The 25,817-nt window shown below is 36.0% G+C and overlaps 1 long non-coding RNA gene across 1 annotated transcript; it reads left to right on the top strand.

The window, feature by feature from the left end:
• The first annotated feature begins 24,127 nt into the window (after positions 1-24,127).
• Positions 24,128-25,548, top strand: LOC143624869 (uncharacterized). The gene is made up of 3 exons (XR_013152189.1): positions 24,128-25,186; positions 25,287-25,383; positions 25,477-25,548. It is a non-coding gene; the product is annotated as an uncharacterized LOC143624869 (long non-coding RNA).
• The last annotated feature ends 269 nt before the right edge of the window (positions 25,549-25,817 follow it).

The following is a 25,817-nucleotide window of genomic DNA, read 5'->3' as shown; positions in this document are numbered from 1 at the left end:
GACCCGAACTGAGATAGCGTTAGAGCGTTGCGATGTCTTACAAATGCAACTTGCTCAGAACGCAGCCGAACCTGAGGCAGAGCCTGAGGCCGAACCCGAAGGAGATCCCGAAGAGGAGCCTGAGGAGGATCCCGAGGAGGAACCCGAAGAGGAACCGGAGGAAGGACCGGCTGAGCCAGAGGCACACTCGGATGTGTCCTCAGGCGACGACATCTCGGGATGATAATACCTAGATGGCTGGAAGAAACGCTGGACAAGGACGTTGTAACATCAACTTGACTGCAGCTGAACCCCAAACTCTGCTGAACGATCATGCAGCGGCCGTTTTAGCCGCACACGTTCAGAATCAAGCTGGAGGTCCGAGTGGAACGTGTACCTTCAAGAACTACCTTGACTGCAAGCCCAGTACGTTTAAGGGCACTGAGGGAGCTATAGGCTTCCTGCGTTGGGCTGAGAAGGCCGAGTCGGCATTTGAGATGTGTAATTGTCCCCCTGCCAGTAGGGTCAAATTCGCTGCTGGGACACTTGAGGATTCCGCCCTCACTTGGTGGAATTCGAACGTCCAGATCCTTGGATTGGAACTGGCTAACGCGATGAACTGGGAGGAGTTCAAAAACATGATGCGGGAGGAGTACTGTCCGAGGGAGGAAATTTCGAAGTTAGAGTCGGAGTTTTGGTCGTTGAAGATGGTGGGTTCGGAGATTGAAGCCTACACTACTCGTTCGCACGAGTTGGCTGTGATGTGTCCGCGGATGGTGGATCCGCCGAGCAAGAGGATAGAGATGTACATTGATGGGTTAGCACCACAGATTCAGGGTATGGTGACGTCTTCCAGACCAGCCACGATCCAGCAAGCGATCCGTTTGGCTCACAAACTGACGGATCAGGCTGTGACCCAGGGTGCGTTACCACCGAGGGGTTCGACTGTTAAAGCCCGTGACAACCCGAGTAATGACCACGTCAGCAACAGTAACAGCAACAGCAACCCGAACAGCGGGAAGAGAAAGTTTGACAACACTAGATCTTCATCCTCGAACCTCCCACCGCAACACCACTACCGTAAGCCCGAATTTACTCGGAGTTTCAATACTCAGAATCACAACAACAACAACAACAACGGTAGCGGGCAGGTTTCGAGCGGATATGCTGGGAAATATCCAAAGTGCAACAGGTGCAACTATCATCATGTTGGCCAGTGTGACCGTGTCAAGTGTCAAAGATGCGGAAAGATAGGTCACCCAGCGAAAGAGTGTAGAGGAGACCTTGCGGCAAAGGGTGCTCCTAAGCCACCGATGACAACTAGGGGATGTTTTGAATGTGGGCAGGAAGGTCAATTCCGGAAGGATTGCCCCAAGCTGAAACAGAATGACAACAATGGGGGTAATGGAAGTGGCAGTAATGGTGGAGGAAATGGCAAAGGAAGAGCGTTTGTGATTGGATCGGGTCAAGCCCGCAACGATCCGCATGTGGTGTCTGGTAAGTTCCCTGTAAACGATTGTTTTGCTTCTGTTTTGTTTGACACTGGAGCTGATAGGAGTTTTGTGTCGAAAGCCTTTAGCCAACTTTTAGACCTTACTCCAACCCCGTTAGACGCTAAGTTTCCTGTTGAATTAGCTAACGGTAAAACTGTAGTAACAACTCATATACTTGCGGGATGTAAGTTGAAACTGTCAGGTCATGTCTTTGACATCGACCTTATTCCTTTTACGCTTAGTAGTTTCGATGTCGTTGTCGGCATGGACTGGTTATCCGAGAACCGAGCGGAGATTATATGCCATGATAAGATAGTCCATATTACCACCCCTTCCGGCGAGATCATTTCGGTCCGAGGCGAGAGAAGCGGCATGACCACCAGCGTCATTACCCTTATGAAGGCACAGAAGTATCTACGAAAGGGTCATCCGGCAATTTTGGCGCAGATTGTTGAGAAACCCGCGGAGGAGAAACGAATTGAAGACATACCGGTTGTGCGAGATTTTCCGGAAGTTTTCCCGGAGGATTTGCCCGGACTCCCTCCTATTCGTCAAGTCGAATTTCAAATCGAGTTGACACCCGGTGCAGCACCCATAGCACGAGCCCCGTATCGACTCGCACCGGCGGAACTTCAGGAGTTGTCCACTCAGTTGCAAGATTTGTTGGATAAAGGTTTTATCCGACCTAGCTCATCGCCATGGGGAGCCCCTGTCTTGTTTGTCCGAAAGAAAGACGGGACTTTCCGAATGTGCATCGACTACCGGGAGTTGAACAAGGTGACGGTCAAGAACCGTTATCCTTTACCCCGAATTGATGATTTGTTTGACCAGCTTCAGGGATCGAGTTACTACTCGAAAATCGATCTACGATCCGGTTACCACCAGCTGAGAGTGCGCGAAGAAGATATTTCAAAGACGGCTTTCAGAACACGGTATGGTCACTACGAGTTTTCGGTTATGCCTTTTGGCCTAACCAACGCGCCAGCCGTATTTATGGATCTCATGAATCGAGTATGCAAGGCGTACCTCGACAAGTTTGTGATTGTTTTCATTGATGATATTCTCGTCTACTCCAAGAACGAGACTGACCACGAAGAGCACTTAAGGATAATTCTGGAACTACTGAAGAAGGAACAACTGTATGCTAAACTCTCGAAATGTGAATTTTGGCTTCGTGAGGTTCACTTTTTAGGACATGTGATCAACGAGAATGGTATCCATGTCGATCCCGGTAAGGTAGAGGCCATCAAAAACTGGGAAGCACCTAAGACTCCGACTGAGGTGCGACAATTCCTAGGACTGGCCGGCTACTACCGGCGTTTCATCGAGGGATTTTCAAAGATTGCTCAACCCCTCACCGCTTTGACTCACAAGGGCACTAAGTACAACTGGGGTGACGCGCAAGAATCCGCTTTTCAACTGTTGAAAACCAAGCTTTGTAGCGCCCCTATTTTAGCCCTCCCCGAGGGAACGGAAAATTTTGAGGTTCACTGTGACGCATCTATACAAGGTCTCGGTTGTGTGCTGATGCAACTCGAGAAGGTTATAGCCTACGCCTCTAGACAACTACGGGTTCACGAGAAGAACTACACGACCCACGATTTGGAACTCGGAGCTGTAGTGTTTGCTCTTAAGATATGGAGGCATTACTTGTACGGTACCAAGTTTACCATTTACACCGACCACAAGAGTCTCCAACATATCTACGATCAGAAGGAGCTGAACATGCGACAGCGTCGTTGGGTCGAGCTGCTTAAAGATTATGATTGTGCCATCAAGTACCACCCTGGCAAGGCCAATGTGGTGGCCGACGCCCTCAGCAGAAAAGAAACGGATAAACCCAGACGGGTGAGAGCATTGCAACTCACGATTCATGCCAGCTTACCCGATCAGATTCGCGATGCGCAACTGGAAGCTTTGAAAGATGATAATCTTCCGTCGGAACTCATGCGGGGCATGAACAAGCAACTTGAAACCAGATCGGACGGGGTCCGAAATTTTGAGAACCGGATTTGGGTTCCACGATACGGAGAGTTGAGAACTCTAGTGATGGACGAAGCTCACAAGTCCCGATATTCTATCCACCCTGGCTCAGATAAAATGTATCCTGATTTAAAGGCACTTTATTGGTGGCCGAACATGAAAGCCGACATTGCCACCTACGTGAGCAAATGTTTGACTTGTGCCAGAGTCAAGATAGAATACCAGAAACCATCTGGCCTTCTGCAACAACCGGAACTCCCAATGTGGAAATGGGAACACATCTCAATGGATTTTATTACGGGTTTGCCTAAGACACCGACGGGATGCGATACCATCTGGGTGATTGTTGACCGGTTGACTAAATCGGCACACTTCCTAGCAATTAAGGAAACAGACAAAATGGAAAGACTGACTCGAGTATACATGAAAGAAGTGGTGTCTAGACACGGAGTGCCTGTCTCGATCATTTCCGATCGAGATTCTCGTTTCACCTCGCACTTTTGGAAGTCGCTGCAAAGCGCACTGGGCACCCGTCTCGATATAAGTACAGCATACCATCCTCAGACGGATGGGCAAAGTGAACGGACTATTCAGACCCTGGAGGATATGTTGCGTGCATGCGTCTTAGATTTCGGAAAAAGTTGGGAACCCCACTTACCCTTGGTAGAGTTTTCGTATAATAACAGCTACCACGCAAGTATTAAGGCAGCGCCGTTTGAAGCGCTGTACGGACGGAAGTGTCGATCACCACTCTGCTGGGCAGAGGTGGGTGATAGCCAAATCACTGGTTCGGAACTGGTACTCGAAACCTCGGAAAAGATTGTTCAAATCCTAAATCGCATGGCAGCAGCACGAGATCGCCAAAAGAGTTACGCTGACAAGCGCCGAAAACCTCTCGAATTTCAAGTAAACGATCGAGTGTTACTCAAAGTCTCACCTTGGAAAGGTGTGGTTCGCTTTGGAAAGCGAAACAAACTCAACCCACGATATGTTGGTCCTTATCGGATAACGGAACGCATTGGTCCAGTGGCGTACCGACTGGACCTACCAACAGAACTCAGTGGCGTACACGATGTATTCCACGTATCAAATTTGAAGAAATGCCTGTCTGATGAAACCCAAGTAGTCCCTTTGGAGGAACTACAAGTTGATGAACAGTTACGGTTCATTGAGGAACCAGTCGAGGTTTTGGATTGGGAAACCAAAACGCTCAAGCACAGCAAAATTCCAATCATTAAGGTTCGTTGGAACTCGAGACGTGGACCGGAGTTCACATGGGAACGCGAGGATCACATGATGAAAAAGTATCCTCACCTTTTTGAAGGGCTAACCAAACACCGAAAACCGCGAAACCCGGCAAACCGTCAAACATCACCGGAGGTATGAACTAAATTTCGGGACGAAATTTCTTTCTACTAGGGGATGATATGACAAACTGAAAATTTTCTTATTTTTTTTCAGACACTCATCATGACTTGACTCAAATTTTCGGGACGAAAATTCTTTAACATGGGAATGATGTGACAATCGTCAATTTCAGGTTAACCCCGTTAACTCAACTCCGTCAATTCAAACTTTAAGATCGTTGAATCTATAACGCACACTTCATTACATTTAAACTAGGGTTTAAATGACGCTTAACACTTACTACATGTGTAGTCTTTCGGGATTTGCACCGAAACGCAAACGAGTTGACGCGAACGATTGATAAATAAACGACAAACGTCAAAACACTAATTATGTGAGTATTATGTGTTAGATATATGTGTGTTACTTGATTGCTATGTGGAATGTTAAACAAGAAACAAGAATCAACTAGTTTAGGCTAATAGATGTAACACTTGAAAGATTAGGGACTAGAGTGTAACTTGTATTATTATAAATATAACCTATTCATGAAACCCTAACCTATTATTATTCTTTCTTCAAAAACCCGATCGGAACAAGCTCCCACCCCACCCTTGGCTGCCGTCACTTCCATACACACATTCAAGCCTTAATCAAGTGTTTAATCCAAGAACTAGGTGCTAGGAAGGTATAATTGATCATTCTTTATCTTCTTGTTGTTTGATTTTGATGTTTAATGGGTTAATCAAAAACCCTAGGCAGCCGATTTTCTTATGTATGTATGAGTTAACATGGTGGTTGTTGAATTCATGATGATTGATAACTAGTATTGATGTTGTTGCTTGATTGATTGTTGTCTTTGATTTGAGTTAAAACACAAACCCTAATCTTGTATGTATGGTGTAATTGATATGCATGGATAGTAGTTATAGTGTCTAGAGGGTTATATGGATGCATGATAGTTCATAGATTGTTATTATGTTGAGTTTTGATGTGAACAGATTCTGGACAGAATGTATATACGATGTTTAAGTGACTGTAACGAAGTGTAAACGTGAAAATTGATTGAGATTGTGGGTACTGCAGTAAACTAGGTTGAGTCTAGTTTCTATAAAGTATAAATTCGTAATTTTTGGATAAGTGGAAGTATACTTTTATGATTTTACAAAAACGTGATGCAAAGCTGAGCTGTTAGACCTGCTGTTAGGTTATGTTGTAAATGTTATATCTCATGAACTACGAGACCAATTGGGTTGGTTCCACTTCTGGAAGTTGACTCATTGAGTTAGGAACCAAACCCAAGTGGTCTTGCATTTATTGGATTTTTCGTTTAATGGGAATTGCAAATAACATTCTGTTGCACATGAATCTGACTGATATGAGTTTGCTGTAATGTTTTGGTCATTATAAGAAAAATATGTGGAATAAAAATAAGATAAAATATGTTCTGGAAACCTAAGATATGTATGCTTCTGTGGTGATTTTTGGTGAATTAATTGAGACGTTCTGATCGGTGAACTAGTGCAATCTTTCAAGTAGAAATTTTGTCATAACGAAACTAGCTGCTGAGTTGTGTAGGAATGCATGAAATATGATAGTTTTTGTATAATTGTTGTATTTTGACCAAAATACCCTTGCGGGGAATAGTTGTTAGTTGATTGCCATGAATTGACCAAATTGCCCTTATGGGGAATAATGGTTAGTTAATCTTTGTTTGTTGACCAAAATGCCCTTACGGGAATAATTGCTAGTAAAGTATGTTATTAGTACGTGACACGAAAGTAATTGCTCACTCATGTATCGTATCACAATTGTACTTGTTTAAGTCACACACAATTCACAAACGAAACACGAAATCTATTACGTGCATAGGTATTATGTGCCGAGTCTAGAGACTCGTTAAACGTACCGATACTTAGAAAATCTCTTTGTTATTTAGAAAGCTAGAGAGTTTCTACGACGCACAACACTTGGTGACCTAGATCGGGATATTCTTCGCAAACAGTGAGTTTCACTTACCCCGCTCTTTGAACTGTTTTCAAACGTTTTTCACTTGGGGGAGATAACATACTCCGATAAACATATTTTCTGAGATAAACGCATATTTAAGATTTTGTTATAAATTATATATCACTTGTAAAGGCTAAGCGGCAAACGTAACATTTGAAGTCCCACACATCGGACCGGTTAATATTTGGAATAGCGAGTCACTGTTGAGTAGTACTACTGGGTTTGACAAACCCCACCCGACGCTAAGCTCAACTGGAGGTTGAGTGGGTGTAATTTTGGCTAACACTTACCATGGTCTGGATTGACCTGGTGACGGGCACTTGATAAACAGTCAGCTTCGGTCGCGAACCACTTAGCGATACTTGTTGTATAGATTAGCTACCTATCGATATATAATTTGACATAACACTATCTGGTAATGCAAAACACTTAAACGTTGTAACGTGGTTACACAACACTTAAACGTCGTAACGTGGTTACGCAACACTTAAACGTTGTAACGTGGTTACACAACACTTAAACGTCGTAACGTGGTTACGCAACACTTAAACGTCGTAACGTGGTTACGCAAAACACTGAATCGTCGTAACGAGGTTACGCAAAACGCTAAACGATTTATCTTATTTAACTTGTGAACTCACCAACCTTGTGTTGACACTTTTAGTATGTTATTCTCAGGTAGCCGAGGCGGGCGCGCGGTTTAGGAGCATGCATTAATTGAAACCATCTTTATTCTGCAAACTTAATTTTTAACCGTTACATTTGGTTTTAAGTCGTCCTGCGTGACGCAACTTTTGAATTAAGGTTTTACGCTTCCGCACTTATTTACATTTAAACGTTTTTCTTTGGTTTGATTATAACTAATGATTCCGATCCTGCCAGTTCACACCCTCTGACGGTAAAACTCCGTTAGTGGATTTTGAGGGTGTGACATAAAGGTTCGTCAAGGTAAAGTTTATTTAATAAGACTAAAGGTCTTTAGCCAGATTGTATATCCGACTAACAAATGATTATACTCGTACTATAGGTGCGAGATAGCAAGGGAAAGACTCTCGGACGGTGTTTGAAGCCGATCCCAAAGCGATAAGGTGAATACGCCCCCAAACATTTATAAACTTGTTTTCATATGAGTCAAATATGTTATATGAAAATTATTTACAAGGAACTATGTGTTCCTAAAACCGTTATAAATAAGAGTATAGGCCTAGCTCTCAGGCTGTAGTATATGTGTGTCTGGATCCTTACATATGTGGTAGTACGCGGTGGGCACATCGCACCACGCTTGGTTGTAGGACGCTTTCCTATAGGAAGCACGACCATGTGTATACTTACGGGTACTTAACTAAGTCGAACGCTACGGTGTTTGCTGAGGTGACCTAGTGTAGAGGCTCGAGTTTATAATTGTGTTATTTAGCTTTGTTATTCCTAAGCCACGATGGGCCGAGGCAGGCGTAGTCTCGAGGGGTAATAAAGTAAAAGAAAATATTTTAGCGTCAGCGTGTTCACCAGCATTCGTTGCTGACGTATTTTATTTACATTTTGCAGGTGAACAATGATAGCGCTTGGAGTGACGAAGTGCTACTAATATCCGATGGCTCGGACTTATTTTGTATAAACTTAACATACTAAAATGGTGGTTTGTAATTATAAACAAGTAATGTTTTGTTAAACAACTTTAACGGGTATTTCATAATCCCGTCTTTGAATATATATATATATATATGTTACATTTTGATCCTTAAAGTTTTATTAAGTCTTCCGCTTACAACGTAACTCTGATTTATTTACAATTATGGTACCAACTGCTGTTCGCACTCCTAGGCCTAAGATGGGGGGTGTAACATATTCAAAGGTTCAAAAACCATAAGTTTCATTCATCAAATAGTAAAAAAAACATGAGATCTTTCTACCATTAAGCATTATTCCCTTTGATCTTCCCCTTGTCCTCTTAGATGCAGTTGGTGTGGTGGTTGACTTGAATGGTCAGGTTGAGTTTATTTTTGTTAAGCTAGAGTTGATTTTTGGGAAGCTTGAGTTGACTTTTGCTTTGCTTGATAGAACCTTCCTTTTGGCAGTTCTCTTGATCTCTTAGAACCTGATAACTGTTCTGTTACTTGAGTTGACTTTTCAGAAACTTGAGTTGACTTTTCAGAAGCTTTAGTTGACTTTTCAGAATCTTTGATCGACCTCCCCTTTGGCCTTCCCCTTGACCTTTTAACACCACCACCTTCATCAATGGCTTTGCTCTTAGCCTTATCAGGGCATTTTCTTATGTTATGCAATGTTGAATTGCAACAACTACACTTCATCTGAACTCCATGCTTTGTCAACTTTCCTGGCCTCTTGGGATCTTCATGTGGATCTCTTTTTCTGTTTTTTTGGTCGTCCAGACATAGCTTTGACTGGAGGTGGGTCAAGAGGGTAATCTACAATTGGCCAATACCTTTCACTAGGCAAAGGTGGAATTGTGAATTGGTAAGACTTTAAGTATTGTTCCTTAAGGAAACTTTCATGTACAAACTCTTCAGAATTCCTTTTAATTAAATTTGCCACTGCACATACATGATTACATGGTATATCAGATAATTCTCACCTTTTGCACGTACATGTTTTGTTACCTATATCCACTGAAACATCATCAAAATCACTTACTTGAAACACAGTAGGGGATGCTGGGAATACTTTACATTTATGGGCCCAACTTTTCTCTTTATCAAGCTTCTTTTGCACCCTAGGACACACAATAATATCTTTTTCTAACATTTCAGTGTACCTTGTAGTTAGCCTACTCATTACTGACACTCTTATATCCTCTAACATGTGAATGATATGTTTGGATCTTGCATGAATTATGGTTCCATTGAAGGTTTCAGCCATGTTGTTGACTATTACATCACACTTCATATTAGTGTCAAGAAAACACGTTGAAAAACATTTTGGGTTCTGTTTGACATAAGCTTCAACTGCATCAGGTGACAACTCTAACATATCCTTCATATAAACATTGTAATCAGCTTCATTATAAGCCTTGTAAGCCCTCCAGTAAACCTCCTTATACTCTTCACGCTTATACTCTTTTTTCCAATTTGCATAAATATGCCTTGCACAGTTTCTGTGCTCATCATTCTTCCACACCAAATTTACAGCATTAATCAGTCCCTGTCACATTAAAATTGTTAGAATATATATGTAATTGAGACAGTTAAGAGAATATAGACTTACCTTTTGTTGGTCTGAGATAAGCGTCCAACCTCTTCCACCATATGTGACCTCTAAAGATTTACTCAGCTGATTCATAAACCACTCCCAACTATCATTACTTTCACCTTCAACAATAGCCCATGCTACAGGATACATTTGGTTGTTTGCATCCCTACCTACAACAGCCAGTAAAATACCTCATAGAAAGGTCTTAAGGAAACACCCATCTAGGCATAACACCTTCCTACAACCTGCTAGGAATCCCTTCTTCAAACCATCAAAACACACAAACAACCTGAAAAATAAACTCTAATGATCAAGATGAACTTAATAATTTATTACTATATAATCGTGAAAATGAAATTGTACCTGAAAAAAGTCTCCAGTGATGAAGATGCATCTGAATTCTCCCTAAGGAACCATGGTGGGGCAGTTAGGAGTTCAAATATTGAACTTGGGTTTGCATTCCTTAAAGCTGCTATATATGATCCAAGTTTGCTATAATGGTCCCTCTTTGACCCATGAAGCTTCATATAAGCACTCCTTTTAGCATTATAAGCCATCCATTTATTAATGATCACCTAATAATTTTCTCTAACAGCTGTTTGAATGTCTGTAGCAGGCCAATTAGGTTTTGCTTTGAACATTGGAAAAAACTCATTAGCAATGAAGGTAGATGTCAATTGCCTATTCCTTATCATGTTCCTTTGGCAGTTGTGCTTGCTTTTTACTCCTGTAACAATATAACAACTTTTGCCCTTATGAAATGAACAATACAAACTAAATAGACACCCTTCCACACACTTGATACCTAATCTCCCACCTCTATTCTTGTTATTGGCACTAATGGATATATTTCTACCATTTGTAACAACATATTTCCTAACATCTTTAAAAGCATCCCTAGTAGGGAACCTTATACCAACAACCCACTTGAAATTTTCCTACTCAGTTTGGTTACCTACAACTGGAACATCTTGTTTGTACTTGTTCCCTTTGATGTTATCATCTTCACTCTTTCCAGGTGAGTTAACATCACCATCTGAATCCTCATAACTGTTGTATGTTTCTAAATATGAGGGCCCTGTATTACCACCTCCTTTCAAACACTCCTCAACCAATTTACCAGATTCTTTCAAACACTCCTCAAGCACCTTATTTTGGGTTGCAACAACTTCTTCACGTACTTGTTTTCTTGCAACAACTGAATCTCTCAGCTCTTCTTCATCATCATATTCATCATCATCCAAATTTACATTGTAAGACTCATCATCAGAATCATCACAGTCTTCATCTAACTCATCTGAACTACTATCAATTGGTGGTGAAGTGTTGATAATTGGTGGTAGTTCAGTTGGTGGTGAAGTTGGAAGTACCTCTTTTATTGCAGTAGCCTTGGTGCCTACTTGTTTTCTTGTTGTAAGCTTGTTGTACCTCACAGGGCTAGTGGGCTGAATAATGGGTTGGGCTTTAAGGTTATTGGGTTGGGCTTTAGTGTTAGTGGGATGGGATTGAGTGTTAGTGGGTTGGGATTCAAGGTTACTGGGTTGTGGTTTGGGTTTCCTTTCGGTTTGAACGTATATAACTAACCTTTAATAAGCTCCAACCAAATATGCCATCTTGTTTACTACTCCGTCACTATCTAAATGTTTTACCCGACCATCACCAGGTATTAAGCAATATAAGAACAAACCTTCCTTCTTTTCATATGAACCATAATCCATTGCATAACCTAGTAGCTCAAAATACGAAAGCTTATCAACGTCTAACCCTAATGATGTTGTTTTTCCCCCAACATACCTTAATCTAGGAGGATTGACATCAAATTTTCCACCAGTCTTGAAGTCGATGTTGATATTATCACCCATTGGAGTTCAATCGTCGAGCAATTAGGGTTGTTCTTCTAAAGAAACTAGGGAATGTAATCGTTGAACTGTTGAGAGAGAATTAGGGATTTTTATTATACTTAAAAGATCTTATGTGTGTAAGTAAGCAGAGATGAATTAGGGATTTGAATATTTTTTAGTTTGTGTTATACTTAGAAGTTCCACATAAACCTTAATACACAGTCAGCCGCCATGTATCGTTCCACGTAAGATGATTTTTGACAGCTGGATGACCACGTCAAACAAAGACTAACGGAGTTAACATCCGTTAGTCGCAGCCCGTTAAAAACAAATACACAAATAATTGGGGCTGTCAGCAGACAAGTGTAAAGTTAGGACTTATATTTACCAATATGGCATAGTTTGAATTATTTAAAACCAATTTTCCTTTTAAATAATCTCAACTATCATTTTTTTGTCATTGTCAGTCCCGGCTAACCTATTATCATTATTTCTACCAATTAACCCTGACTAACGAAATTCTAACGTTGTTAGTTTTTGATGACGTGTCAAAAACTTTTTTATGTGGCATATACGTGACATGCTTATGTGACATATTGCACCACCACCACCAATGCGGCATAGCACCACCACTCGCCACCACATCGACCAAAAGAGTTAAATCTATAGTCCCGGAAACCAAAAAATCGTTTTTTCCAGCTAGCAGATCTAGTTTCCCGAAAGTATAGCTTTACTCTTTAGGTCGTAATTGTGGCAGGTGGTGGTGCAATTCCGCAATGGTGGTGGTAATGGCGGCCGTGGAGGTGGTGGTGATGTAGTATGCCACATAAGCACACAACATAAGTAAGTCTTTGACACGCAAGCATGCTACGCCACCAAGAATTTCATTAGTCAGGGTTTGTTGGTAGAAAAAATGTAAAATCATTACCAGTTATTTCGTTAGATGATATCAACAACAACAAGAAGGTGTGATAGTTGAATTATTTGAAATCAATATACCAAAAAATAAATTACTGGAAAACAATGTATAAAGTTTAAAATAATTCCTTAGTTTTGACAATGGCAAACTAAATATGACTTGAAATATTAGTAGTTCACTAATGTTGATTATATATCACGTGCATGTTCTTAAAAACTTAATTAATTAAGGAATATAATCAAGTGTATTTTAAGACATCAAAGTATAAATTGAAGAGATGGATCAACAATATCAATATGGATATGTTGTGAATCAAAAGTTGTTTAAAAATAAAACACAACATATATAGCATAATAAATACATACAAAGCAAAGATTTTTGTTACTTAAAATCAACTTTATACAAAAAAAATCACATAAAGTATTTATTTGCTAGAGAATTAAATTTATAAGAATTAGAAAATATTAAAAGGCGGTCTTGGAAGAAGTCTACTTTAATGGGCAATTATTCCATAAGATTCCCACCAAGACAACAAATTGGGAATGCACAGTGACGTGTGTTGGTAAACACAAAAGCAGCTAAGCCATTTCCAAATTATATTTTCTCTTAAGTAATAAGATGAAATGATAACTTGTTTAACATGCAGTGATAAATAAAATTTCTTGAAAAAAAAGTGAAGAAAAATGGACAAAAACATCTCACAGCATTGAGACACAGAGTAATATAGACCGGATAGACGGTCTGAACCGACCTCGTGGATTGACCACCGGGTCATTTGGCCACAATGTTCATGTCTTGCATGTGCTTTGACCTATAAATGGAAGTTGTGTAACCTATATCTTCACCTATATTGCTGTTACTAATAATCTAATATACGTCTATATTCAAAACATATATCTCTTGCTTCTAACATCTTTCAAGCAGAAGATGAAGAAAATATCAAAGAAGAGCAATAAGAAGAAGTTTCACATCTTAATGTCTATTGTCTTGCAATCTTTTTATATAGTGAGGGAATCATCAATGTTGTTCAGTGGTTTATTTGTGAGGTGATCATCATGTGCTGATGACTTGTAAAGACTAAAGAGTATATTATTTTGATATAGTGTTGTTTTGTACTTGAAAGTTATAGCACTATCTTGACGTAGTGAGTGTTTGAAGAGTTATAAAAACATACAATCTTGACATTGTGTGTGGAAGAGGCTTATCACTACATTAGCTTAGTGAGACGTTGTATAGATGATCCCTACCATTTAGAGAAAAAATTAATGGAGCATCTCTCTATTGGAGAATTGGGGAAAGGACGTGGAGTCACTACTATAAAATAGACCTTTAATGACACGCTATGTGCGTCATTAAAGGGGTAGATGACACGCTATCACGTGTCAAGGAAGGCCATGTCATAAAGAATAGATGACGTAAATTTGAGTGTCATCTTTTTATGACACGCATTATTGACATATTTTTTTTGACACTCGTTTGCGTGTCATGGTTTTAAGTATTATAAAAATATTTTTTTTTGGCAGATTCATAATTTTCACATTAAATAATGACAATTAACGTCTAATAATAAAACTAAAATTCATATATAACAAAATAATCCATTCCATATAATATTTCATAACATACTAACAAACATTCAAAATTAACAATATTTCAAAGTTAACATTTCATTAACATCGATACGAACATTCATTGGTAAATAAAGGATGCCACAAGATTCGACCATTCTTCACGAATTCCATCAATATCAGCATCCGTGCATTCATTATTCCATCCCCCAACCTGAGAAAAAATTTAGATTAATTAAACATAAAGTTCAAATGATATGTCAAAACAAGTGGTCAATCACGGATTCCATTAAGCAACTTGATAACCTGATCTAGCATATACAATACGACAACTGTACAAGATCAATAGCATAAGAGAATTGAGTCTAATTACAGCAGAAATACTAAGTTTTATTAATCACATAACATAATAACTTCATATCCTAAGTTCCTAACCGGTTATGGAGACTTATTTATCTAGGTTTAGGAAAAAAGTTCCTAACTAAATGTCACATTTTGATCAGCATTAATCATCAGCTTGACCATAAAAAGTCAACCTTAACAATATAACTTAAACCTACGGGTCAAAAATTTACTAAACTGATACAATAATGAAAATATAAAAAGGCTATACTTACATTGTCATTGACTAGTATTTCAATTCCTTCATCAAATATCTCTTTCATGAACTTTAACATAAAGTAGCCACAATACATAACAAATAGTCATCGTAACATAGATTCATATAATGAGGTTAAAACTACTATTTCAATAAGGAATTAAATGCTCACCCTAGCATTGACCCAATTGAGTTTTACCCTCGATCCACCACTTTGTGTACCGTAAAAGTTCATTGCACTACAAAAATGTTAAGAAATATATCAAAAACTAAAACATAATGTTTCCATAATTTGTATAACTTACCCATCAATAATTTGCTGCAACTGCAAATTAACAATTCCTAGAATCAAGGTAATAGCAAGTCATTGTTTTCGTGTGTAGTACGCCTAGCACCCAATCATTCTTTGAATTATATGATTCAAACTACCAAGATTAAAACCATTGTCATAACAAATAGTGGCACATAGATACTACTCTTTACAATAGTGGCACATATAATATTTAAAGTTATAAATATCAAAATGCAAAGCAAAACTTAGTGTAAGGTGCTTCATGATCCGTCTCTTAAGTAGTCTCTAGAAGAAACACAGCTTAACTTCAAATCAGTGAAGCAGACTGGCAGGAATTACCATTTAACTGTAACCGAAGACTAATCGATGACTTCGGTTTCGTAAATCAGCTTCACAAACACAATCAATTATTTTGGTATAGATAGGTATCTATATCTATCCATACCTTCATTTCATGTATTTCTAAACAAACATTTTAAGCCAAGTTTAATTTTAGTTATCAACCGAAACTAACCGACTAACCCGAACATTTTAACTGAAAACCGACTGGTTAATAAAATAGACTAACAGATGACTTTCGGTTTCGGTTTAGGCTAATAACCGATCCTAACAATGCACAACCCTAATTAACTGTCATAAACACAAATAAATTATTACGAAATCCGCTTCATGTATCATGTCAAACAATAAAAAGCTATTAACAAACCTTCTATCAGGAGGACTACCACGGCGCCCATCGTCCCTTCGATACCGCTTAAACGGAGGCGGAGAGTGTCCACCATGCTGCTTGTGAGGCGAACGATTACGATGTTCGTAGTAATCGGAACGACATGTAGGTATTTGATCAATGTCTCAGTTATCGGTTCTTCTATAATCACGGTCGTAATGTCGCGAAGGAGGTGGCGGTGGTGGTGATGTAGTTTCATTGATATTGACGTCGGGTTTATGGTCACCGGTCACGGTGTCCACTGGCATGGCTATCACTTCAGCCATTGGTGTTGTAGTCGAACTGTAGATGTCAAATTTTTCAAACCCTAGATGTTAGATTACATTAACATATTTTCTGATTTTCACAACAAACTACCTTCTAAAATCACTTCAAAATTCATAAACATAACAGTAAACTACACAAATTAACATCGATCAGTGTCATCAGTCCATCACTGAAAATAATAAACAAATGCAAATCTTAAACTAGAGACTTAATGATCAACAACTTAACCTAACAAAATGAATCCGTTACACAAAAGTCGGTTAATCAGTACACGTGTCCAACTCGTAACTCAATCGAAACCCATTAGTGTATAAAATTAGGGCAAATAACTAAAAATAACACAGACAAGTAATTAAAGTATGTGAGAGTGTATATATATATATATATATTATAATATATTATACCTACGATTTGTTTGGTTGCAGGATTGATTACAGGTATTCGATTCTTCCTAACAGGTTTGCAAATCCTTAAATCCAGAGCCAGAGCCGTGAATCAGAGCAGTGAATTAGATTGAGCGATCGATGATGATAGATATGGAATTAGGTTACGAGAGATAGATGATGATTTAACATAACATTGTATTCTTTGAGTTTTTTTTAAGGACAAGAAGAAAGAAAATGATAAGATTTTAGTTTGAATCTTTGTTCTTGAGTTTTTTTTATAAAACAAATGATAGGAAATGATAGAAAAACTTGGGTCTTTTCAGTTTGGCATGATTTGAAAAGAGAGGAAAGGATAAATATTTAAGATTACCACTTTACCCTTCAATCTACATCTAATAATTGTTTTAAAAAGGCTATATTTGTAAAACTACACATTTTTTTCTTTTCCTTTCCTTTCATTTAATCTAAAGAATGTAATTAACCATTTCTTTTCTTCCTCTCTCTTTCATTTTTCATTAAACTTAAGAACGCATTATATGCATGTACTTTCTTTTCTTCTCCCATCCTATCCAATATTATACTTTCCTTTCTTTTAATAAAAAAACTCGAGAACACAGTGTAAGAGTTAGCCCTAGAAATTAAGTGGTCGATGAGATGGGAGAGGATTTTTTACTTTGTTTTTTTAACCAAAATTAAAAAGTGACACTTAAAAATGACACACACTTAAAAGTGTAGCCCGTGCTTTTTTTTAGACCTTTTATGACAATAAAACAATGACAAGCAAATGCGTGTCTTCATTTCTTCAAATTTTGATAAAAGATGACAATATTTAGTGACACGCGGTTTTTACAAGTTATTAAATTACTGTGTGTCATGATTGGCGTGTCATTAAAGGTCTATTTTCAAGTAGTGTGTGGATTACTTAGCATCCACTTGAACCTTTATAACTCGGTTTTGCCATCTTTATCAACTTAACTCTTTATTTATTGCATATATTTTATCTTGAGTTGTAAAAAGATCTAATGTTTTAAAAACTAGATTCTTACTCGTACTCGATTTGGTTAAAAAAATGGTACAGTCAGTTGAACTAGGATGCACCTGAAGGTTCAATTGGATTGAATAATTTATCTTGTAATGTCATATAAATACTTCAACTCAAAAAATAACCCAAAAGTACATTATTAAACATCACACATGAACCAAACATTACTCATTAACAATGATTGTGTCAAATAGGAAGTTTGTACTTTGTATACGAAATTAATCAATTACAAAGATGTAAAGAAAACAACTTTGGATTTGCATAATACAAAATTAGTTGATTAACGAATCGTCGTTTATTTTTTTTACTCGTTTTAATTTTATCCGCTAGGTTAAAATCATTTTTAACATATATGGGTGACAAAAAAGTATCAAAATCTCTTGGGATAAAACTGGTTTTCCGGTAAGACGGTATTTAAAAGAAAAGGCCGGTGGTACAACGTTTTAGCAAACCGTGAAACCACCCAAAAATACAGGACTTTAAATACTGGTTGCCTTACTAATATAACCGTTTTAACCGACGGATACGTACCTGTATTTAAAACATTGAGTTTAACCAAGAAAGATATATCATCTTTTATTAAGCAAAAATTAAGAGAACATTTCCATTACTCAACGCTTTCTTTAACTTACTGATAGTTGTAAAGTATGGAATGGCGATCAAACAATAAAATAAAAATATCGAACACTTGCATAGTTGCATAGTGCTCAAGGATCCACTTCAAACGATGTCTAGTGGTCGAGTCTTCCTTTTAAAATGTCATTATCAAAATTTTGATATTTCAGTCTCAACATAACATTTAAGGGAGGTCATATACCTAATAAAATATACTGAACTTTTGATTTCTAGTCATTAAAATATTAGTTACGTTTCTCATATATAAATGCAAGATATCATGTAAAGAAAACGTCAGTGATAAACTAATATTATCAAGTGTGAACGTTCGAGTATCTTTACATTGTTATTTCCAAACTTTTCAATAAGTTTCTTGTTTGTTAATTAGACTTAGCGACCGAACCAACCAAACGTTGGCTTCTAGTTTGTTTTTATATCCATATTTGTCTGACTCTTGTTGTGCCGCTTTCGTGTTGAGGTGTAAGATCCCAATACGTATGTAATAACCAAACACATGTAATGAGAAAATGAAAACGATTGGGAAAAGACTCGACTAAATATGTTGGGAAAGACATTTTGAAGCATCTATCTTTGGCCGATCCAAATACGCAAGTGCTCACTCTGAGATTTCAACATCACCATATAAGGGACGAGAGGGATGATGTGTATAAGTTCAAGGGTTTTATTAGCCAGCCAAGTTATAAAATTAACAATAAAAGAACTATATAAAGTAGAAATTCATATAACTTAAATATTAGCTAGGTAAGTTTGTAACTGATTTTACATTTATGATGCTAAGTTAGCTAAGCTAACTACATGTATATGGAAAACTAAAAAAGATCTTAAAAGAAAATCAATAAAACTTAGATGGTTTTATAATACATAGGCAGGTAATGCAAACACCACTTGGTATTTATGCATCATCAGAGAAACCACAATTCCACCAAAAAGGACATAAATAAAAAGTTTATCACTTGCTTAGTGACACGTATTAAAATATTGATGATCCTACCATTTAGGAAACCATTAGTGGAACAATTCGAGAGAATCGGGGAGATGACATGGAGTGAATTAGTTAACATGCATTTGAACAGGGTCATCTCATAGGGTCATCTCCAAGAATCGTCAAAAAATTTTGGGCCGAAGACGAAAATTTTTTTGGGACTTAAATAAAAGTGTTTTTTTATTAGGTTTTAAACAAATAAAACTTTAAATTGACTTACTTGGTTATTTGCTTTGGTAAGAGAGACAAGGGAAGGAAACTTCAGTTTAGGTCTATCTTGGTGTTATTGTGATGTTGGTCTCCTATTTTTGAGTCACTATACTTGTTAAAGGGCACACGGGCTTAAAATCTCATGGGCAATCCGACGCCAAGTCAGTCGATACTTGTAGCCACAAGAAACCCGTTAATATATTAGCTAAAAGCCTAAAAGCTCTTATTTGTAATTTGTTCATATTTTTGTCTCATATACATTTTCTCTCATGATCGATTAAGTGGTGTAGATTTGATCCACTAAAGCTTAATTAACTTAACACTGCGTGTTGACTTAGACATCTTTGATGTAATTGGAGAGTTAATTAAATAAATTACACAACTAATTTGATATATAAGATGTCAAATCATGTACACTTACGTTTGAAAATAACGCCTGAATTTAATAATGTATTGTTCACATCACCTATTAAATTAACTTTGAAGAGTTAAGAAGATTGAGATGTTTTAGCTCATTGTTTTCTAGATGACGAGAAAAATTCTAAAGTCTAGAAGGTTTTGTTATACTTCATTTTCTTCACATGCTTGTCGTGATATAACATGAAGACTAAATGCTTCTTTTAAGTATTATTAACAACCATCATGAAGGATTAAGAACAATCAGTTATTTTTAAAAATCTTTAAAAAAAAACATTGTAAGGTTGACTGATCGTTAGTTGAAGAGCGAAAAATGGTCTGTTTTTAAATCTACTTGTAGATGAATCGCTTTTATTCCCATATAAAATAAAAAAAAATGATTATGATCACAAAAAGTGTGAATTGGAATGAGAATAATATTCATTGACACGTAATATAATTTAAGACTTATATAAGAACATAAAAATGAATAAACCATCATTCATACAATAAATATATTAGATTAAATTACAAACTTATCTATATCTATATCTATACTATATATAAAGCAAATGAGAATGACCTCTTAAAATTTAAGAGGTACAAATATGATTGTCAATTAACCAAAGTTGCAAAAGTCGCTAGGCGAACCTTAGGCAGTCGACTGGGGAGTTTGGTGTACTTGGAGTGACATGGTAAATATAAAGAAAATTAATTTTTGGATATTATATATATGTCAAATATCATAAGTTTACTAATATTTATAACAAAATAGGTGAATATTAATATAAATAAAAGAAATAAATTTTTAAATAATAAAATAGTCAACAATTACTAATCATTAATAAAAAATATGATATTTGTTCTTTAATATTATTGAAATATGAATTATATTTTATTGTTTTGAGTCAAATTCGGTCCAAGTTCAACGATAAGATGTGGTTCTGACTGAGGTTGATCACATTTGACCGATTCTTAGTAACTAGGCGGATTTACAGAAACTCGCATCGACGACATACCTTGTAGCGAGTACTTGGAGAGTACTTGGCAATGTAATCCTACTTTTACAACATTGCAATTAACAATGTATGTGATTTTGAGAATATAGGGGTAAAATTTGTCTTTGCACACGTACTATGTACTAAACAGTATTTAATTTCAAAATATACTTATAATAATGGTCCTTCAACTCTATCAATTCGTGTCAACTTACCAAATGCTTACACGTTTACCTCTTTTTTTTTAAACCAACTACCACTACGATTTTTTAACGGTCATAACATTTTTATAGGTTAATATTTTTTTTAAATATTACACCGAAAAAACGAGCATTTTATTCTCTTTAATTTGAATATGATATTGTTATATATTTTTTTAATTTTAACAAGTTATCATATTACGTGATTACCAGTTGGGACGGGAAACGGATCGGGTTGGGCGGGCTCGTGTCATGTGTCAGACCGGATTTGTGTAGGAACGAGTCGATACAAAAAAATGGTTAGTTTGGTTCAGGTTGGATTGGTACGGGTTTGGGTTGATAGAGGTCAAATCAGAACAGGTTTTAGGTTAGAACGATGTCGGGGTTGGAATGAGATTCGGGTCAAAGTAGGTTGGTTTAGAAGATACTTTATTTAAAACATGTTGTATATTTCAGCTTTACTTTTTGATTTTCTCCCTTTATTGCGTGCGTTCATGCATTAGTTATGCGGATTACATTTTTACATGTATCAGGACCAATAAATACGTGTCCAGTGCCACGTAACCCAACCGGTTATGTGTTTGGCTATGTTTCTATGTGTACCTCATTGCATCGTGCGTGCACCCAACTAGTATGTTTATAAAATGAATTGATATTGTTTGATTTACAATTTAATTCTTATATAACAAACCCCACACACAATATTATTAGCTTAGTTTAGTTATTGTTTTCTTTAGTTAATAAACAAAACTTTAAGTAACAAGGAAATTGGACATTTTTCCACATCCTAGAAATAGACCTTTTGAACTAAACTAACACCATACGGATTCAAAATGGTGATGAAAGCTATCTAACAATACTAATAAACAAAAATACTAAATGCTGATATGTCATAACCAAATTAATTCTAACTTCTAATCTTCAATCTCCTTAATCCATGTTACCCACGGGTTATGGGTTTAATTTTTTTTTACCCATGAATTTTGAATATTATTGACGTTTTGACTTTAAACTTAATTTACGTTTACAACCCAATCATCCAGTTAGGGTTTTATTGTCAGCATTCTCTTCTTCTCACTATCAGATAGCCTCTTTTTTTTTTCTTTTTTTTTTTTGAAAATTCGTCTAACAAGATCCGATTCACCAGGTAAGTAATCGGTTTATCTAATCTTATGATATCATTTAGTTTCTTATAATGATTGAATCTGGGTTTTGATATTCATTATTGCTTATTCTTTTCTAATCTTCATTCTCACAATAACGATTTCTATCAGGTTTCGATTTTGGGTTTTATATTATCAAAGTGATTTGAGTGAACAGATTGATTTCGTCTTCACTATGGCGATTTCACCTTGGTCTTTATGCATCAGCCGACAATGAATATCTAACCAAGCGGCGATATATCAGGTAATCTAATTCAACGATATCATTTAATTTCTTATACCCATTTGATTTGGTGACAATACTTGAATCTGTATGTATTATAAAATATATATAAAGAATTATTTTATATATAGACTGAGTTTTCACACAAGTTTTCGTATTTATATTTGATTTATTTTCTTGAAAAATCAAACATTGATGTTACAAATTTTAGTTTAGGAGAATATGAACTCTTTGGCAGAGCATAGAGCAAAAGATATGAAAATTATACAAGAAAAGATGAAACCTGACAAGAAACAAGTTAAAGGCTTTAATACTGTAAGTTAATTTATTTTCCTAGAGTGTATATTTGCTATGATAATTGTAACCAATTATGTGTTATCTTCCAGATTGATGCCTTCCCAGGAGACATTGTAATTTTCTCAATGGTCCTAAATTTGCTAAGAGGATTTTAATCAGTCCTTCTGATTATCTAAATAATATAATAAATCTCTTTAAAATCATACATCCGAATTATTTATTACATTCTAAATCATTTCATGGCTTTCATCCTCGATGAAAATTCGACTAGGCTATCTAAGTATCATGAGACCGTTTGCTGAATCCGTATTGAAAAAGTATGATTTTGTCTAATTGTGTGGGTCACAGGTAATCATGCATTCAAATTTCATACCCTTTTTTAATGAACTATATTATCTTTTTTAGTGACATGAACCATGGACCATCCACAAACCTTAACTGGGTGTATGACAGTTCGGTACATTCTGATGTAGATGGACAAAGAGGCATTTCTTGGTTGAATTAGGGAACACTGATAGAATACTTGAAATTCAGGTGTGTGTCATTATTATTATTATTATTATTATTATTATTATTATTATTATCATCATCATTTAACAAAGATCATTTTACGTGTTTTATATATTTTAATGTTTTATGACGTTTAAAATACTTGGAATTCAGGTGTGTGTCACTATTATTATTATTATTATTATTATTATTATTATTATTATTATTATTATTGTTAGTGCACGGTTTTGCGTCTTGAGTCTTTGTAATTGTCGTTAACGTTTTGTTTATTATTTAATGTAATAATTAGAATAATTATTATCTAGTTCGTTATGTGTAAAGTCTAGTTCGCTAGGGGATGTTAGCAAACTAAGACATTAAGTGTATTCCCTCCTGATTCGTTAGGGGATGTTAACGAATCAGGGGGTGTTTCGTCTAATTAATGTATGTAACGAAGTAGTGTCTGATTCGCTAGAGGATGTTAGCGAGCCAGACCTATCTTCTATATATAGTGAACACTGTTCACTGTTAATTTAAAATTATCGAATCCCAGTCAAATCGCTCTCTCGATCTTCAACCTAACATTATACAAACAATTGATATACATATATACTAATAATATATAAACACATACAACACTGAATCTAAGGTAAGTATGAGCTAGATCTATATAAACATATTAATCGATTATCCACAGATCTGAGATCTGTTAGTGTTATAGTTATTAGATTGATACAAGAGTTAATCGGGTTCCAACAATTATTATTATTATTATTATTATTTAACAAATTGATCAACCATTTCTCATATAAAAATTTAAAATATTCAATTAACACAAATTAATTACAAATTTAATTACAGACCCTTAATTTAAGGGATTCAGATTTGTAAGTTGTGCAAGTATTCTAAAGTTATAGTAATCCCAAAATATTTGATAACTCTCAACATAATGTGTCATTTAAATTCAAAATTGTAGATGTTTATTCTCAAGATATTATTGAAACAACCATCCAAAAAAATTATTATCAAAGTAATATTGAAACAACTTCCCTAAAATATAATAATAATATCACGACATTTGATTTGTCAAATTTCAAACATTCTTTATTAAACCTTTCCAAAAAAATCTCTTCTAAATGTAATACTGAAACACTTCCGTAAATATAGTACTAAAATCACGGCATCTGATTTGTCAAACTTCAAACATTCCTTATAATCATTCTTTGATAAACACATTATAAATTCTCATATTCTACATCAATACTTTTGCATCTAAATCTTCCTCTCACTCACAACAACCACTCTTATCATAGCAATGTCTCTAAGGTTAGTATTTCTTATAGAAATTATAAAAACTTTATAGTTGTATTGCCTTCTTAACAAAAACACTGATTTATTTTCATTATTAGCATGGTTTCTTCCTCAAGTATCACCATGTTCAAAGGCTTGAACATTAATAACCAGAATTTCACACTTCAAGGCCGAGTCATAAGGTTATGGAGGATGCCTGTAATAAAGCGTCTACCGATACCCATAGCGTTGAAATCATACTTATGGACAAAGAGGTATAATAAACTTTTAGTATGTATAATAATATACTTTTCATACCCGATTCATATTTGAACCAGTGTATTTGATTTCTGATATTTTTCAAACTTACAGGGTTCGAAGATCCAAGTGTCTATTAAGAAACAGTACTTGAAATCCGATATGAAAAAATATCTTCAAGAGGGATTTTCCTTGCAAATATCTGAAGCTTCACTTGCTCGGAATGAAACTTCTGTGAAGTTTTGTGACAATCCTTATAAGGTTATGTGGAATTGGAGCACAAAGGTTAATGCTTGTGCGGATATTGACGAATCAAATAATGGCTTGTCATTTGCTTCTTTTCAAGATATCCAGTTCTTCAAACTTCCATTCAATGTTTCTTTTGGTTCGTAAAATTGTTATTTATTGTTCTTATTTATCTAAACAGTTTTTTTTTGTTTTTTTTTATATTTTTTACCTAACATATGAATTATATTTATTTTCAGATATTTGTGGATATCTAACTAATGTGGGTGAAGTAACGCATCATAAAGTCTTTGGAAAAGATTCAAAGGCTATAATGATGACCATCAATGATATCGAGTGACAATTACTTCATACCTCTTAATATTTTTTACTCAAATCATGTATTTGTATTAATTTATATATTTTTAATTTTGAATTCTAATGTCACAGGGGAACTGCTTTGGATTTAACCCTGTGGAATGAATATTTCTATCAGCTTACTAATTATAAAAAGGAGAATCCAATATTCAGCCGGTGGTTGTTATTTTGCAGCTCGCAAAGTACAAGAAATGGAGTGGTATTACCTTCTTTTCCAACCATATAATACGAAAATTTATTATTATTTGTTAAATTATAATAAACGAAAACTAATATGTTTGACTTCTTTTGTAGATAAAGCATCCATATCCAATATGTTTAATGGAAGCAAGCTACTGATCAACACTGATTCAAAAGAAATTCAAGACTTAAAACAAAGGTTAGGTCATTTGTTGTTATACATGCTACTTTTC

Source organism: Bidens hawaiensis, unplaced genomic scaffold, assembly GCF_021521415.1.
Source record: "Bidens hawaiensis isolate Kalapana, Puna unplaced genomic scaffold, B.hawaiensis_p1.1 tig00003988_1, whole genome shotgun sequence".
NCBI lineage: Eukaryota > Viridiplantae > Streptophyta > Magnoliopsida > Asterales > Asteraceae > Bidens > Bidens hawaiensis.
Note: the sequence above shows the minus strand (reverse complement) of the source record. Positions and strands in the feature narration are given on the sequence as shown.